Genomic DNA, 14,282 nt, shown 5'->3' on the forward strand with positions numbered 1-14,282 from the left:
AGAAGGATTCAGCTTTCTAATGCTTGTTACTCAGCGGCATGGCTCCAACATTGGTCACTTAAATCGGACCTTCGAAATCCACCTGATCTTCATGTAATTCCAAGGTCGTTACAATATCTTCAAGTTTATTTGCTGGAATGGTGTTACATAGACTCACTAGGTGCAGATCCGAATACGAGACTTGTTCAGATAGTGTACCAGAATCTTAGAAGAAGGTCTCCGCCACTACAAATGCGTATACAACGAATCGCCCCTACCAATGTGAATTATGATTGACTCTGGCGTAACATCAGCTCCCCTACTTTGTCCTTTGATGTCCGCTCCACCTGGTTTAAGGCGGTACATGATGTGGTGGCCACACGCACTCGCCTTTTCTCCATCAGGTTGAGTCCAACGGAAGTTTGCCCCTCGTGTCAACAACAGGACACTATTCTGCACCGCATCTCAACATGTTCTTCAGTTACTGACATTTTTGAAGCTGCTACGAGCTATGTACGGAAACTAGGTCTAATCAATTGTTCACCCGAGAAGTTCCTTCGTCCCGATTTTCAAATTTCACCCCGTCCTAGACTAAACGCCATCTTGTGGGTTTTAGGTAATACAATTTCTTATGTGTTGCAAAATCATGGAACTTTAGAAAAGGCTGTATATTTGGATTTTCTCAAACGGACGCGGTGGAAGACGCGGCAGCACAGTCAACACAAGATTATGTTTGGCAGTTTCATTGACATTGTAGATCAGTGATATTGTAACAATAAGAACGGTTCAAAGATCACAGGGAAAGTGTTAAAGTTATACATTAATTTACGTTTATTGTTGTATTCATTCATATTTTATGTATAGTGTGAGAATGGTGTAATAAAAAAGTGCAAAAAAAAATTAAGTAAATACACAATCTTGCCAACATAAGAACACGACGTTGGTGTGTGGCGTCGTTGGAGGGAGAAATTTGTTTCTTTTCTCTCTCTACCTCCTTCGTTCTAAGCATTACAGAGAGCACCACTGTTAGCTACAAGGTATATTTGAGCAAATATATTGAAGTAGATTACGTGACTTAGATGAGAGTCTAGAGACAAAACAATTTTGCTATATTTCTTTTTTTATTAAATGTTAAGCACAGGAACGCTATTTCGTAATTTTATTTAAGAAACAAGCCAAACAAATTATCTTTGCATCTAAAACGGATGTTCCCTGGACCAAATTATCGCATTTTATAATTGTTTGAATGCAACAGAAGCCAGAAAAAAAAATAGGGTATAGAAAGGCTACAATATGTCCTCAGTATTTTTCTCTCTTACACAAATAAAATACATAAAATATTGAAAGTAATTAGCATTAAATTAGACCAGATTAAATGTTCACGAAATTAACTAATCAAATCACTTCTTTCATTGAGGATCAAATTGTGACTGAAAAAATAAAACATAAGTTACAGGAAGCAACACAAAATCTAAATTAAATTTTCTCTAAATATAAGATATGAGAATATAGGCCTACATCTAAAAAAAATAACTAGCGTATATGTTAACAAAATGCTTGAATGTATAAACATAAACTGGAGGTGGACAGAACCAGTATAGTACCCATTTTCCCAAATTGTGGAAAGAGATGTTTTCTTTATGACGTCCTACTTCTTCAACCCCGTGTCGTTGAGAGAATTGGCATCGTTTTATAAGACTTGGTTACTGTGTTTAAAATAGAGAGACGTTAAAGTGGTTGTGTGGTGATGAGTTGACTGACTAGAGATAAATGTTGCAAAGGGGAGGGTAAAGGGAATAAAAATATCTCGATGGAACTCTTCAACACAACCGAACTGTCTTACACCAGTCCCACAGCATATGACGGGAATCGAATTACGGAATCTTGGGTGAGAATCCGCCAGGTGACTTACAAGGTTACCAATGGAGGAAATTTGCGTCAAAGCTACTTTTCCGTCACAGACGTGTACAGTACCACACGCATGTGTGACAGTCGCGTTTTCTGCTACGAATCACACAGGTATGGAACTCCAGTATTCTCTGACGATAACTGACGGTAGGAATTTATATCACAACATGAGGATATTAGGTTAGTTGTGTTTAGACTATCTTACGTCATGAATGACGTAAACCTGAGGTATGACCAGGTTACAACTGAAATGTGTTTTGTATCGCAGCAATTGAACTTGTAGTCAAACTTGATTTAGTAGTCATAGGGAAAGATATGTCAGCTGCCCACAACCTAGTATTAATGGTGAAGGAGCTTTTAGAAGGCATTGGATTACACATTAATCCTAATAAATCAACTTCCATTAATATTGCAAAAGGAAAGTTACGTGAAGAGGATCTGATTCTATATGATGATTTTTCCATAAGAGGGATCAAACAAGATGAAACTATAAGATATTTGGGTGTATCATTCAATGAGGAAATAACATTTGATCGGGAGGCATTTATGTTAAGTCTGAAAAACGGCTTGGAAAATTTAGTATCCACCTCCATGCTCCGCCCAGATCAAAAGCTCAACATTGTTAACCAGTATATATGGCCTAAATTGATCTACACATTACAAATGGCTCCTATCCATCACTTACCAGGAATAGTCTTAAAAAATATTGACAAGTTAATCCGTAGTTCTGTTAAACAAATGCTTAAGTTGCCATCTGATACACCTAATATGTTATAGGCAAGCAAAAAATACAGAGGTTTGGGACTAGTCAGAGCATCATGGGAAGCGTTCTTGCAACACTGCAACATCTGCATCACTTTAATATTAAATGAAAATCCTTATGTAAATAGTATGCGACCTTTAATGTCTGAACTTAATTCTTCCTGTCAACATCTAAGTCTCCTTTGTCCAGCTGATCTTCGTAAATCTGTGACTAGGAAATTAAGAGAGGAATTAAGAAATACAGAATTCGAATCTTGGAAAGTAATGCCTGGAAGAGACAGAGGTGTAGATTTGTACAGCCAAGTACCTAAAGCCAATGCCTAGATTTTTAATAAGTCTACACTATCTACATCTGAATGGGTAACCTGTAGTGATGGGCGAAGTTGTTCTTTTCCCGGAACAGTTCCGACGGTTCCGGTTCCGAAAAAATACTATGTTCCAAATAACAGTTCCGAAATAACAGTCACCAGTGGTGATGAGTCGGAGTCGTTGAGTCGTTCAAACGAACGGTACAGTACCCTCCCTCTTCACCATAGACAAATAACACCATGCAGCTCACACTGGAGCACTCATAGGCATGACATAGTACACATTCTTATCTATAGATGGCACTGCAATGCACATTCGAATCGATTTTGGAAAATTGCTGTGCATGCGGACAGAACTCAAAAGCTTAATGTTAGTAATTACACAGCTGTTGACTACAAGGACAGAATACAACACTTTGTTTTCGTACATAAAGTTATAAAGATATGGTAGCCAACTAAAAAAAAAAAAAAAAAAAACAAATCATTAATTTTTATTTTTACTTTTCTTAATGCACAGTTATAATAATAATAATAATAATAATAATAATAATAATAATAATAATAATAATAATAATAATAATAAATATTACAATTTCATAAATAAAAAAGATATATATTGGCAGTACTGAAACCTGGAAACCCCGCAGTGGGTTAGTAAAATGTTGGAATCGCATCTTTACCAAAGTGTAATTTAAACTTCGCATTAAACATCGCTCTCCAAATCAGTACTTATATGGGTAGTTTCCAACAAATAATGCTACAACATTTTTGTCGTTCTTTGATAACAGAGAAGATAGCACAAAAACTTGTGCTTGTCAGACTTAACCTCAACAAACGACATACAGACATTGTAACTAAACCTCTCATTACCATTTACGACTTTAACCTTTGTATAGAATCAGCTGATCAATGAATTAATAATAGTATGCGTACTTTATGACTTTGTAGAATGTTTATAAAACAGAATTAGTCAACTAATGGTGAAATAAACCATAAAGCGGGAATGAATATTACAGATTATTAAATACTTACTATAACATTACAGATGATTGGCCAGTCTTACAAATGTTGATATTAAAGTTCGCGCCACCGCAAGGATTTCAATTTCCATGCGCCCCCCTCCAACCACGTGAGAGTTTCAAATACCAACTTCATCCAACGAAGTTCCAAGTACAACATAAAGAACAACGAAAACAGTGTAACTGCTGCTGTCATTGGTTCATCGGAACAAGCTCCGACGTTCCGACTGTTATCTCGGAGTCGGAACATACCTTGTGCAACGCGGTACTGCGAGCCCGCAACAGCTGGGCAAGTGAGCAGCTCGGAGTCGGAACACTGTTATTTCGGAACAGGAGGTTCCGACATACTGTTCATTTTTGCAACAGTTCCGAGGGAGTCGGAACATACCTTGTGCAACGCGGTACTGCGAGCTCGCAACAGCTGGGCAAGTGAGCAGCTCGGAGTCTGAACACTGTTATTTCGGAACAGGAGGTTCCGACCTACTGTTCATTTTTGCAACAGTTCCGAGACCGGAACAGTTCCAAAATAACTGTTGTGTTATTTTTTACCCATCTCTAGTAACCTGCCTTAAAATGAACGCCAATTTAGCAGCAGTTAGAGGAGTACCTGGTCGGTCTTTGGACCGGTCCCGGTGCAGACATGGCTGCCGGAAGACTGAAACCCTTGTCCACGTCCAAGATCAGTATAACAGAGGTTTACTCCTCCGAAATACCAGACACCATCATGTTCGATCCTTAATTGCAACTGCTTTGAAAAAAAAAGTCTTGGACAGTAGAAGAGGAAGTCTTTTGCCTTACTACGAATGGCTCCTCTAGACGTATTGACATCATAGCGTATTCCCAGACTACCAAGAAAGGATATATAATTGATCCTACTATAAGGATTGAAACGGGGAGTAGCCAGCAGGAGGATGTCAATCAAGAAAAGATCAAAATTTATCTGCCAACAGTTGATTACTTCAAAACAAAATACCAGCTTGAAGACATTGAGGTGATTGGTCTTCTTATTGGAGCTCGTGGTGTGATTCTCAAGTTCTTTGAAAGCTTCAGGAAGACTTTTGAACTACCACAGACACTTACTACTGACATCATAACTTTAGTTTTGAAACGCTCTTGCCAAATTCTGAGTCATCATATTCACTCTGTTTAATTTCTTTTTCTTCACTTTATAATTCATATATGCTTATTTTAATCTTCTGCCAACAAATTTATGTAAATAATTAATATTGTAAAATTCATGTAGGAGAATATACTGAGTCCTTCTGGGCTACCTCCAATGGGAGGCAATTAACAATTTAAATTTTATGGGTAAATTCCAATCGTTATTGATAACTGATAAAATAAGGGCTGTGCTTTTTTATGTTAACGATGTAAGTGAAATTTGTTAAAAAAACTTAATTTTGATTTCATGATATTTTCAACAAAATACAGGTATATGGAGAATTCACAGGAAAAAATTATTCTTTCTTCAAATAAAACGTGAAAATTTTCTTTGTTATGAAATATATTGTTCGTTTACTGATGTTTTAGCCATTGGGAACGGTGTAGTTACAGTACAGGTTGCAGCCCCTCACATTCGAATTAAATTGAATTATGAATTTAATTAATTATGTAAACAATTTTCTGTTAGTTTCGAAGGGATTATTTCAATAATAATTTTTAAAAAAATATTTTTATTATTTTTTAAGTTTATTTAGAATTGTTTCTTTTTTCAAGAAATAACCACCCAAATTAAACCTAAATCAAGGTAAAATAATAACTATAAAATCACAGTTCTACTGTCTGTCTGTTCAAAAAGTTCCCGCTTTGCTTGTCAGTATAATGGAATGGATTTTATCTTTCCGTCATTAATGCATGTTATTATTTATTTGTATTCCCTGACTACACATGAGTATATTCCATAGATGATATTTATGTTATGCTCTTCGATGCTTCCTGAAAATTACATACTCATGAATAATCTCACGTTATTATTTCATGTTTTGTGGTAAATAGTTATGTGCGAGGTTGCGTGTTTGGTAGTTAGAAGATTAGTTTGAAGTGGAGTACCAAACAACGGTAAGACGAATGGAAATATAACAACGTATTTCTTTTCTGTAATTTTATATTCTAATTTAATTAGTCTAGTGTCGAAGTAGTTATAATGCCCAACATTTTGTATTATTGATGAAAAAGTTGGTAACGTTTTTTCGCTGTGATAGAAGTTTTTATTTGAGATCAATAGAAGACAGAAATTAGTCCGTAATATGTTCTCCTACATTATTTATGACTCCCTGCCCATGCTGGGATACTTTTAGATTCCGTGTCTGAAGAAATCTGCTGATTCGGAACTAGTGAAGTCGTCAAGCCAATCTTATAAAGCATCTTCATTATCAAAGAAGTTGCTTTGAAGATTGTTGGATGGAGAACGAAAAAGGCAGAAATCTGATAGCGCAACATCGGCAGAATATGGGGAATGTGGAACTAGCTTCCACACCAAGCTCCTAGGTAGCTGCTTTCATCATGTTAGCGGAGTGAGGGAATGCTTTATCGTGTGAAGCAGCACTTATTATAGTCATTCCTGTGGCTTTTCTTCAATTACGGCCGAAAGGCACCTGAGTTTCTGCATTAAATCTCAGTAGTTACGGTCACATTTCTGGGAAATAATTTGTAGTACGTGACGTCTTGTTTACGCCACCAGAAGCATAACATTATCTTCTGTGGATGCTCACCCCTAACTTCTGTTCGGGGTAATGTGTGTTGAAACGATAGAATCATTTTCTTGCAGTGCTTTCTCCGTTCGGATTCTTCTCGTACACGGCACAAATATATCTAACCGCCTCTGCTGCATTTTCTCCTGTTTTAAATTCAAACGGAAGAAGAACATGTCGGAAGTTTTTTTTTTTTTCACTTGATATTCCATCTTCTTTAGCCCGCAATTAGCAAAACTTCCTTCAAATCCGCAAAATGTAGGCGTATTTATAAACATAACACTCCAAATAACAAATGACAAATGACAAACGATAAATAATCTCCTGAAAAAGCAGTGTTGTGATAACGAAACAAAGAAAAAACCTACGAACTTACGCAACAACCTAATAAGTTATGGCTACTCGGGTAGTCGGAATTAGTCAGATTATGTATGAATGTATGTATGTATGTATGTATGTATGTATGTATGTATGTATGTATGTATGTATGTATGTATGTATGTATGTATGTATGTATGTATGCATCATCTACGTATTAACAGTTACTGCATTTAAGGATGCCGTATGAACTGTGCAGATGTGTAGTGTCGGCGGAATTGATTTCACAAGATATGCGTGAGGATTCGCCTTGGGATTACCTGACAATTGCTTTACAGATGGAAAAATCTGGAAATAATCCCAACTAGGTAACCAGCACAAGCTTAGTTCAAACTGACTCTCAAGTGCAGTCTAATAGAACTATTTTTTCTAGTTACATGGTATATACAGAGCGCGGAAAACACGACTTGACCTTTGTAATATGCTGGATTGCCGCTCTCCTCTCTCATCCAGTCATTCTCTTCTCTAGCAGGGGACATACTGACACTTCATACAGATAAAACTTCGGCATTTTGAGTTCTTCTAAAACAGCTCGTTGCAACTTCTTACATTAACCGTCTGAAGGATCAGACGTCGGACTTCCAATCAATCTTTTTCACATGTCGTCAAGATTCTCCGTGAGGACTCTCTTTCGGTATTCTCCTTTGCAACATTTAAAATGTAGCCCGATTCATGCCACTTCTTAAACACAATTATCAGAACAACATTTTTATTAATTCTACTAGCCGGTTTATATCATGAATGAAATCAGGGATCATTAGAATGAGTTCAAGTACGCATTTCCTAGAGGATGGGGTAGCGTCCGGAAACGTATGTTAGCCGATATTTGCGCACACATTTCGCATATAACTGTTTAGTTAAGACATATCCACAATGAATATTTGCTGCTCAAAAGTATAAATAACCATGATTATTTTTGTGATTACGACCTCTTGTTGTGAGAACCACCGAAGAAACTGGCCGTTGCTTGTAATCCGAATCCAACTATATCAATCCGCAGACTAGCATTACTGATACTCTTCGGGTCAGGTACTGTTTGCCGCGCTCTGTACTAACTTTTTCTCGATGTTGTTTCAATCTATTGGGTATAGAATCTCACATATGGCTTTTGACAGTTCCATTCTATATTTACCAGTACTCTTTTTACGATATTTGTAATTTCTGTGTATTGATGCTTTTTATGAAGGTTTTATCGTGGTATTGTAGTAAAATGGGGTATACTTACTGATCTCATTTCTTTAACGGAAGTAATTTTAAGGGTAATTTGTTCTTATCAGAAGGATACTAGGTCTGGAATATCACATTCCTCTCCTTTCCGTGGTACCAAACACTCCCAATTGCCGACGTTTGAAGACGAATCCAATGTGGACATTGTTTTTATAGTTACGAGATTAATATTATTAGTTCCATTTTAAAAACATTTAGAATGTAGAAGGAGTATATTAGTGGAGATATAACATTGATACTGATAGTGTTTAATAAATTAAAGGCATTAATTAACTTTATGCATTCTTGTTATTGTTTATTTCATTCTAACGTAGGATAATAGAGTTTGATATCAAGTTCTTCTTTGTAGAAATACAGTAGCATTCTAAAGTATTTTGAAGTTAAGATTTTATGTTGTCAGTACTGTTTGCATGCAGTTACAACAGTGCAAAGCACACAGCTGTGTCATTCTATGATTAGCGCCAAGTTGCTGTGGTTACGTATCTAGGAAACAGGCAAGTTCATAGAATAACAATATAAATGTACAGTAGTGGCAAAAAAACCGGACCGACCCTTGTAGCTGATTTCAGAGCGTTGTTAACTCCAGAGAACGATAGACTGTAACTAAGACTTTCGTGGTTCAAATCCTGTCTGGGAAGGAAAGTTTTTTTTGTTCCTTCTTCAAATTTATTCCCAGTACTTTTCGATTGCAGACTACTTAATTAACTTATTATTCCCAGAATATGAATTTTACCAACATACATACATACATACATACATACATACATACATACATACATACATACATACATACATACATACATACATACATACATACATAGCCTACATATAACACTGGGTATCTCATCACTTAGTAATACTAGTGATATAGAAGTGTACTGAATGTTTAACAAGGCATATAGTATTACTAACAATTGTAAATAGTGCAATTACTGTAGTGTATTAACAACATTTGCATAGTCATAGTGCAACTGACTAAGAACAGAAGTGTAAGTGTAGTAGAAGCGTAAATGGGAAGTGAACTAGCTAATTATGAACCAGACCCAAAGTACAGTGAACGCCATATATGTGACATGGACATTTATCTAATAGTGATTAATTATCTAATAGTCATTTAGAATTGTATTGAACGATCAACAAGGCATGTAGTTTTACTAACCTAGTAATGGAACATGCTGTCCAATTTAAAAAAAAAAAACACACACACACTTACAGTAGGCTCCTGCAGCCTTTTGAAGACTAAGGCGACGAATGAAATGGGCGACCTCGTGTGTGTTCGTAAGTCGTATCCCATTTTTCGGCTCCCTGCCGAGGAGATCTTGAACCAATTTATCAATAGCTCTGATATGGGGCAAGTTTAAATTTAGATCCACTGGTTGGAAAGTGGTCCCTTCAATCAATAGAACATTTCTTATTCGAATGTCCGAAGTTTGAAAGATTAAGATATGCACTTGAATATCATTTGAATTACTGTAACTTGAAATTCCTGAAGCTCTAACACCAGTTACTTCGTAAAGAATGTTGTTACGAACAGTTTCTAAATTTTATTCAACAAATTATTTTTATTGTAAATTAAGTACTATATAAATGTCAATAACTACAAGCCTAATATACTTTGTAAAATGGGGTTCTGTACTACACTGGAGATTCATTAATAATAATAATAATAATAATAATAATAATAATAATAATAATAATAATAATAATAATAATAATAACAATAATAATAATATGGAATGGAATGGCCCAACACTGAGACCTGTAACGACTTACTGCACTAATCCCTCAAACGAGGCGCATTCCCAAACCCACACCGGCTGACTGTACTAAGGTTCACTGTGTCTGTGTACCCATGTGTCGAGCAGGCAACCTTAGTCGACCCTAGAATGAAAAGATATAATCTTTTTTCTGAAGTTTTAAAAGGTGTTCCTTATTTTTGGTTTACAAGACCAATATTTTTGTTAAATTATTAAAACTAATGAAAATTATATTTTTTTGTGGTATTTGGGTTTTTTTCTTCTAATCGTAAACATTTACTCCTGCCCCCTACGTGCGTCGACAGCCGGCGTTCGGGGAATGCTATTAAATGATGACGTAATGGAGAAATGGTGAAAGAATGACGTAGATTCCTAATATCGGAAAAAACGGAAGAACCCCGAGAAAAACCCCAACCTTGTCTGACACAAGTGTCACAATACATTTTTGAATGAAAAATCCTAGAACTGACCGGGACTCGAACCCGGACTGCCTGTGCGACAGGGCGGAGGTCTCACCACTCAGCCACCGCCTATTATACATTCTTATGTGACGGGACTCCGCGGTTACATTGTTACTAGGTAAAACAGACAGCTGAAGAAAACAGAACAAACACAAAACTAGGGACACAAATCCATCTCTTGTGAGAGAATCGAATGGACGAACTATGAGCCTGTAGCTGAAAATGTTGCTGCCTCAACTACATCGGAGGACATTGGAATAATTAAAAACGATTGCGTAAAGCCGCACATATTTGTACGGTTTCCATTTCACATCATTGCGAACGTGAGAGTTCAGATTGCATTGATATTGAGGGAGGGACTTGAATTTAGTGTGTTCTTGGCGATTTGCCTGGAGGTGTTTGTTTTGTGTGGATCGATAAAACATATTTGAGTGTAGCGTGTGCGCTGTAGCTTAAAACAGGATGAAGTTTGTGTACCATATTAATACGTAAGAACTCTTGTTATTCCGCGAAACTCGAAGTTTCTCTGATTACTTGAGTGCATTTGTCTTTCCGCACATCCCATTACAAGAGTGGCGGTGTACACAAACAAGATTCTGCGGAACAAAAGGAGGACTGTGCGGTTTGTCAGGTGAGGAGGGCATGCAAATGAATGGGATGGTGCTATAAAGGAAAATTACAGGCCAACTTGAGGGTTAATTACATATAGTGCTAGACGGGGAAGAAGATTGGATAGGAAGGGAGCGGGGAGATAAAATAATGAAGCTTAATGTTAAAGAAAGGCATCTCATCTCCAAGAGATGACGAACAATGAGAAAAAGAGATTTTAACTTTGAAGTTTCCATTAATGATAATAATAATAAAAAGGGATATTCTGATCACGTGATTGAGTGCTTCCAAATCCCGTCACAAAAGAAGAGTAGAGTAACTCGGTTGTAATTTTCTTCTTCAGTCTCTAATTTTAATTACTTATTACCATGCACCATATAAACTCGATTTGCATTACCTCGTAAATAATTCAAATCCTCTGTTCTATACAACCGCAGAAAAAATGTTCAAAAGATTTCAGTTCGTTATGCCGGTCTCTTTAATTTACGGAAGTCTGTGAAATTGAAGACGCTAATAGTTATGAGGATGCAATGTCTATGAATTTGTTATCTTTCTCTTTATGCGTCATATGATGGATATGCGGTGCTAACAATTATATTCATTGTCATAATTTAAATTCATCCCGCCCCCACACTTGTGAGGATTTTAAATATATTTGGCATGCCATATAGCGGATTTCCTTGTAATTTAGAGAAAGTATAACTATTGTGGTGCTAATATTTAAGCACATTATTTTTCCCATTTTACCTGACAACTAGAAAGCTATTGTGTCATGCTCATACGTGTTGTCGCCCGTTTACCCAATCATAAGACCTTCATACTTAATTATTTGATGAATTTTTATTCATATTCAATATCTTCTTGAAGTACACATGTGAATAAAATAATTTCTATTTTGAAACTATTATTATTATTATTATTATTATTATTATTATTATTATTATTATTACTGTTATTATCTCACTATTAATTATGCGGATAAATTTTAATTTTTGTGGAAATAGTTGACTGTTTAATATTGAACTCCGCTACCTTATTCACTTGTTAAACCTCTTGCATATTAACATGACTTGCTTCACAGCTCTAGGAAAGCAACTTAGTTTATCTTTACGAAAGCGAAATTTTGGCATCAGAACCAATGTTTTATTTTGGACTTCACTGATTTCTTATAAGTAAAATAAGAATGTTAGTTCCTGCTTCCCTGACTACTCGTTCTTCTCTCCTTCATGTAACTCTAAAATATTTTAAATATTGTTTTGTTGTATTTTTATGAGTTCTAATGCTAAAAAGATTACTGGATGCGTGTTAGGAAGTAATTATTTTTTTTAATTGTGAATCTATTTTTGGTTATTTTATTTATCCAGTGTATCGGTGTATGCCGGCTCAGTAAGCGAGGTCAACTTACGTCCATCAACGCATCTTTTTCAACGGGCATTCCTTTCTTATCGGTTACGTTGTAGCAGCACAGGTACATAGGTAAGCGAGGAGAGAGGGAAACAGTGTCTTCGTGGATAGCTAAATTTTAAGTTACAGATTCTTGGAAGTTCGACAGCATGGGAATACGAGTCGGAAGTTCGACAGCAAGGGAGACAGATACTCAGAAGGAATTACCGAGTTTTTTATTTAACTAGGTTATTTTACGACGCTGTATCAACATCTCAGGTTATTTAGCGTCTGAATGAGGTGAAGGTGATAATGCCGGTGAAATGAATTCTGGGTCCAGTACCGAAAGTTACCCAGCATTTGCTCAAATGGGTTGAGGGAAAACCCCGGAAAAAACCTCAACCAGGTAACTTGCCCTGACCGGGATTCGAACCCGGGCAACCTGGTTTCGCGGCCAGACGCGCTAACCGTTACTCCACAGGTGTGGACAGTACCGAGTTGGTCACGTGGATTAGGAGCTTAAGTTTGGGGTATCGTAGCTTGAGATTCGTTCAGTGGTAATGTATCGACATTTGTACGATAAATTTAGAGGAACACTCCTCCCCTCGTTTATCTATTGAATATGTGAAGTATTGTAATACTGTACAGGGTTATATAACTTTTCTTCATCACGAGCCGTTTGTAGACTTTGTATTGTGTGTGACAGTTGAATACAGTATATATTCAGGAAAGCTCTGTGCACATTGGCCGTTATTGCATTCTTGTAATTTATATTCATTTTCATTAATATGTTGTTTACTTAATTATTAACCTTACATTATTATACATTATATTTATATTTGTTGGATTTTCTATTTAATTATATTTTATTATGTAGCTACTAATTAATATTCAGGCTAGGTTTATTTCTGCTTGCTTCCACTGCGTCATGTTGGTCACATCACTAATCACCTTCTGCATCTGACTAGGTAGACGTACCCAATATGCTGTGTGGACATTTCACAAATGGTTATCAGAGCGTGGTTTCATAATTATATGCTGTGTGAACGTTTCACAAATGGTTATCAGAGCGTGGTTTCACAATTGTATGCTGAGAACGTGTCACCGGACAGAGTTCACCTGATAACTAAAAAATGCTTAGATATTTGAAAGAAAATTTGCATGCTTATATAGTTGTCCCACGTGAACAATTTTTGTAATGTAGAATTTATAGTATATTATAAAAACTATATCCATTTCATAAAAAACTGAAAAATAATAATACTCTAAAATAAACTATACATTTTACATTAAGGACTTAGTCAGTGATATAATTAAAGTGTTAGGGCCATATTCATAGACATTCTTAGCGCGGGCTTCCGGTGGATGATCAGCGAACTAACGTTTTTCGTATTCATAAACCAGTATGGTATGATATGATATGATATGATATGATATGATATGATATGATATGATATGATATGATATGATATGATATGATATGATATGATATGATATGATATGAGACACGACACGACACGATACGATACGATACGATACGATACGATACGATACGATACTATACGATACGATACGATACGATATGATATGATATGATATGATTCCTGTACAAGCAATCAGTCGATAGCCGGGGCTAGTTTAGCACGCTCGTAGCGCGGGCTAGCGAAATGTCTATGCATAGCACCCTTAGAGATTGTGGTTTACTGTTCACATGGGACCACTACATATGCAATAAAGTTTAATTAAATTACCTTAAGTGCCCTTACTCTTTTACTTATCATGTAAACTCTCTACAGCTGAA

The 14,282-nt window shown here is 36.2% G+C and overlaps 1 protein-coding gene across 1 annotated transcript in view; it reads left to right on the plus strand.

Annotated features, from left to right (window-relative positions):
- The window catches only part of LOC138709948 (protein O-mannosyl-transferase TMTC1-like), a 1,156,611-nt gene that overhangs the window by 713,650 nt on the left and 428,679 nt on the right, over positions 1–14,282 (plus strand). The window lies entirely within an intron of this gene.

The sequence above is a fragment of the Periplaneta americana genome, chromosome 12, assembly GCF_040183065.1.
Source record: "Periplaneta americana isolate PAMFEO1 chromosome 12, P.americana_PAMFEO1_priV1, whole genome shotgun sequence".
NCBI classification, from domain to species: Eukaryota; Metazoa; Arthropoda; class Insecta; order Blattodea; family Blattidae; genus Periplaneta; species Periplaneta americana.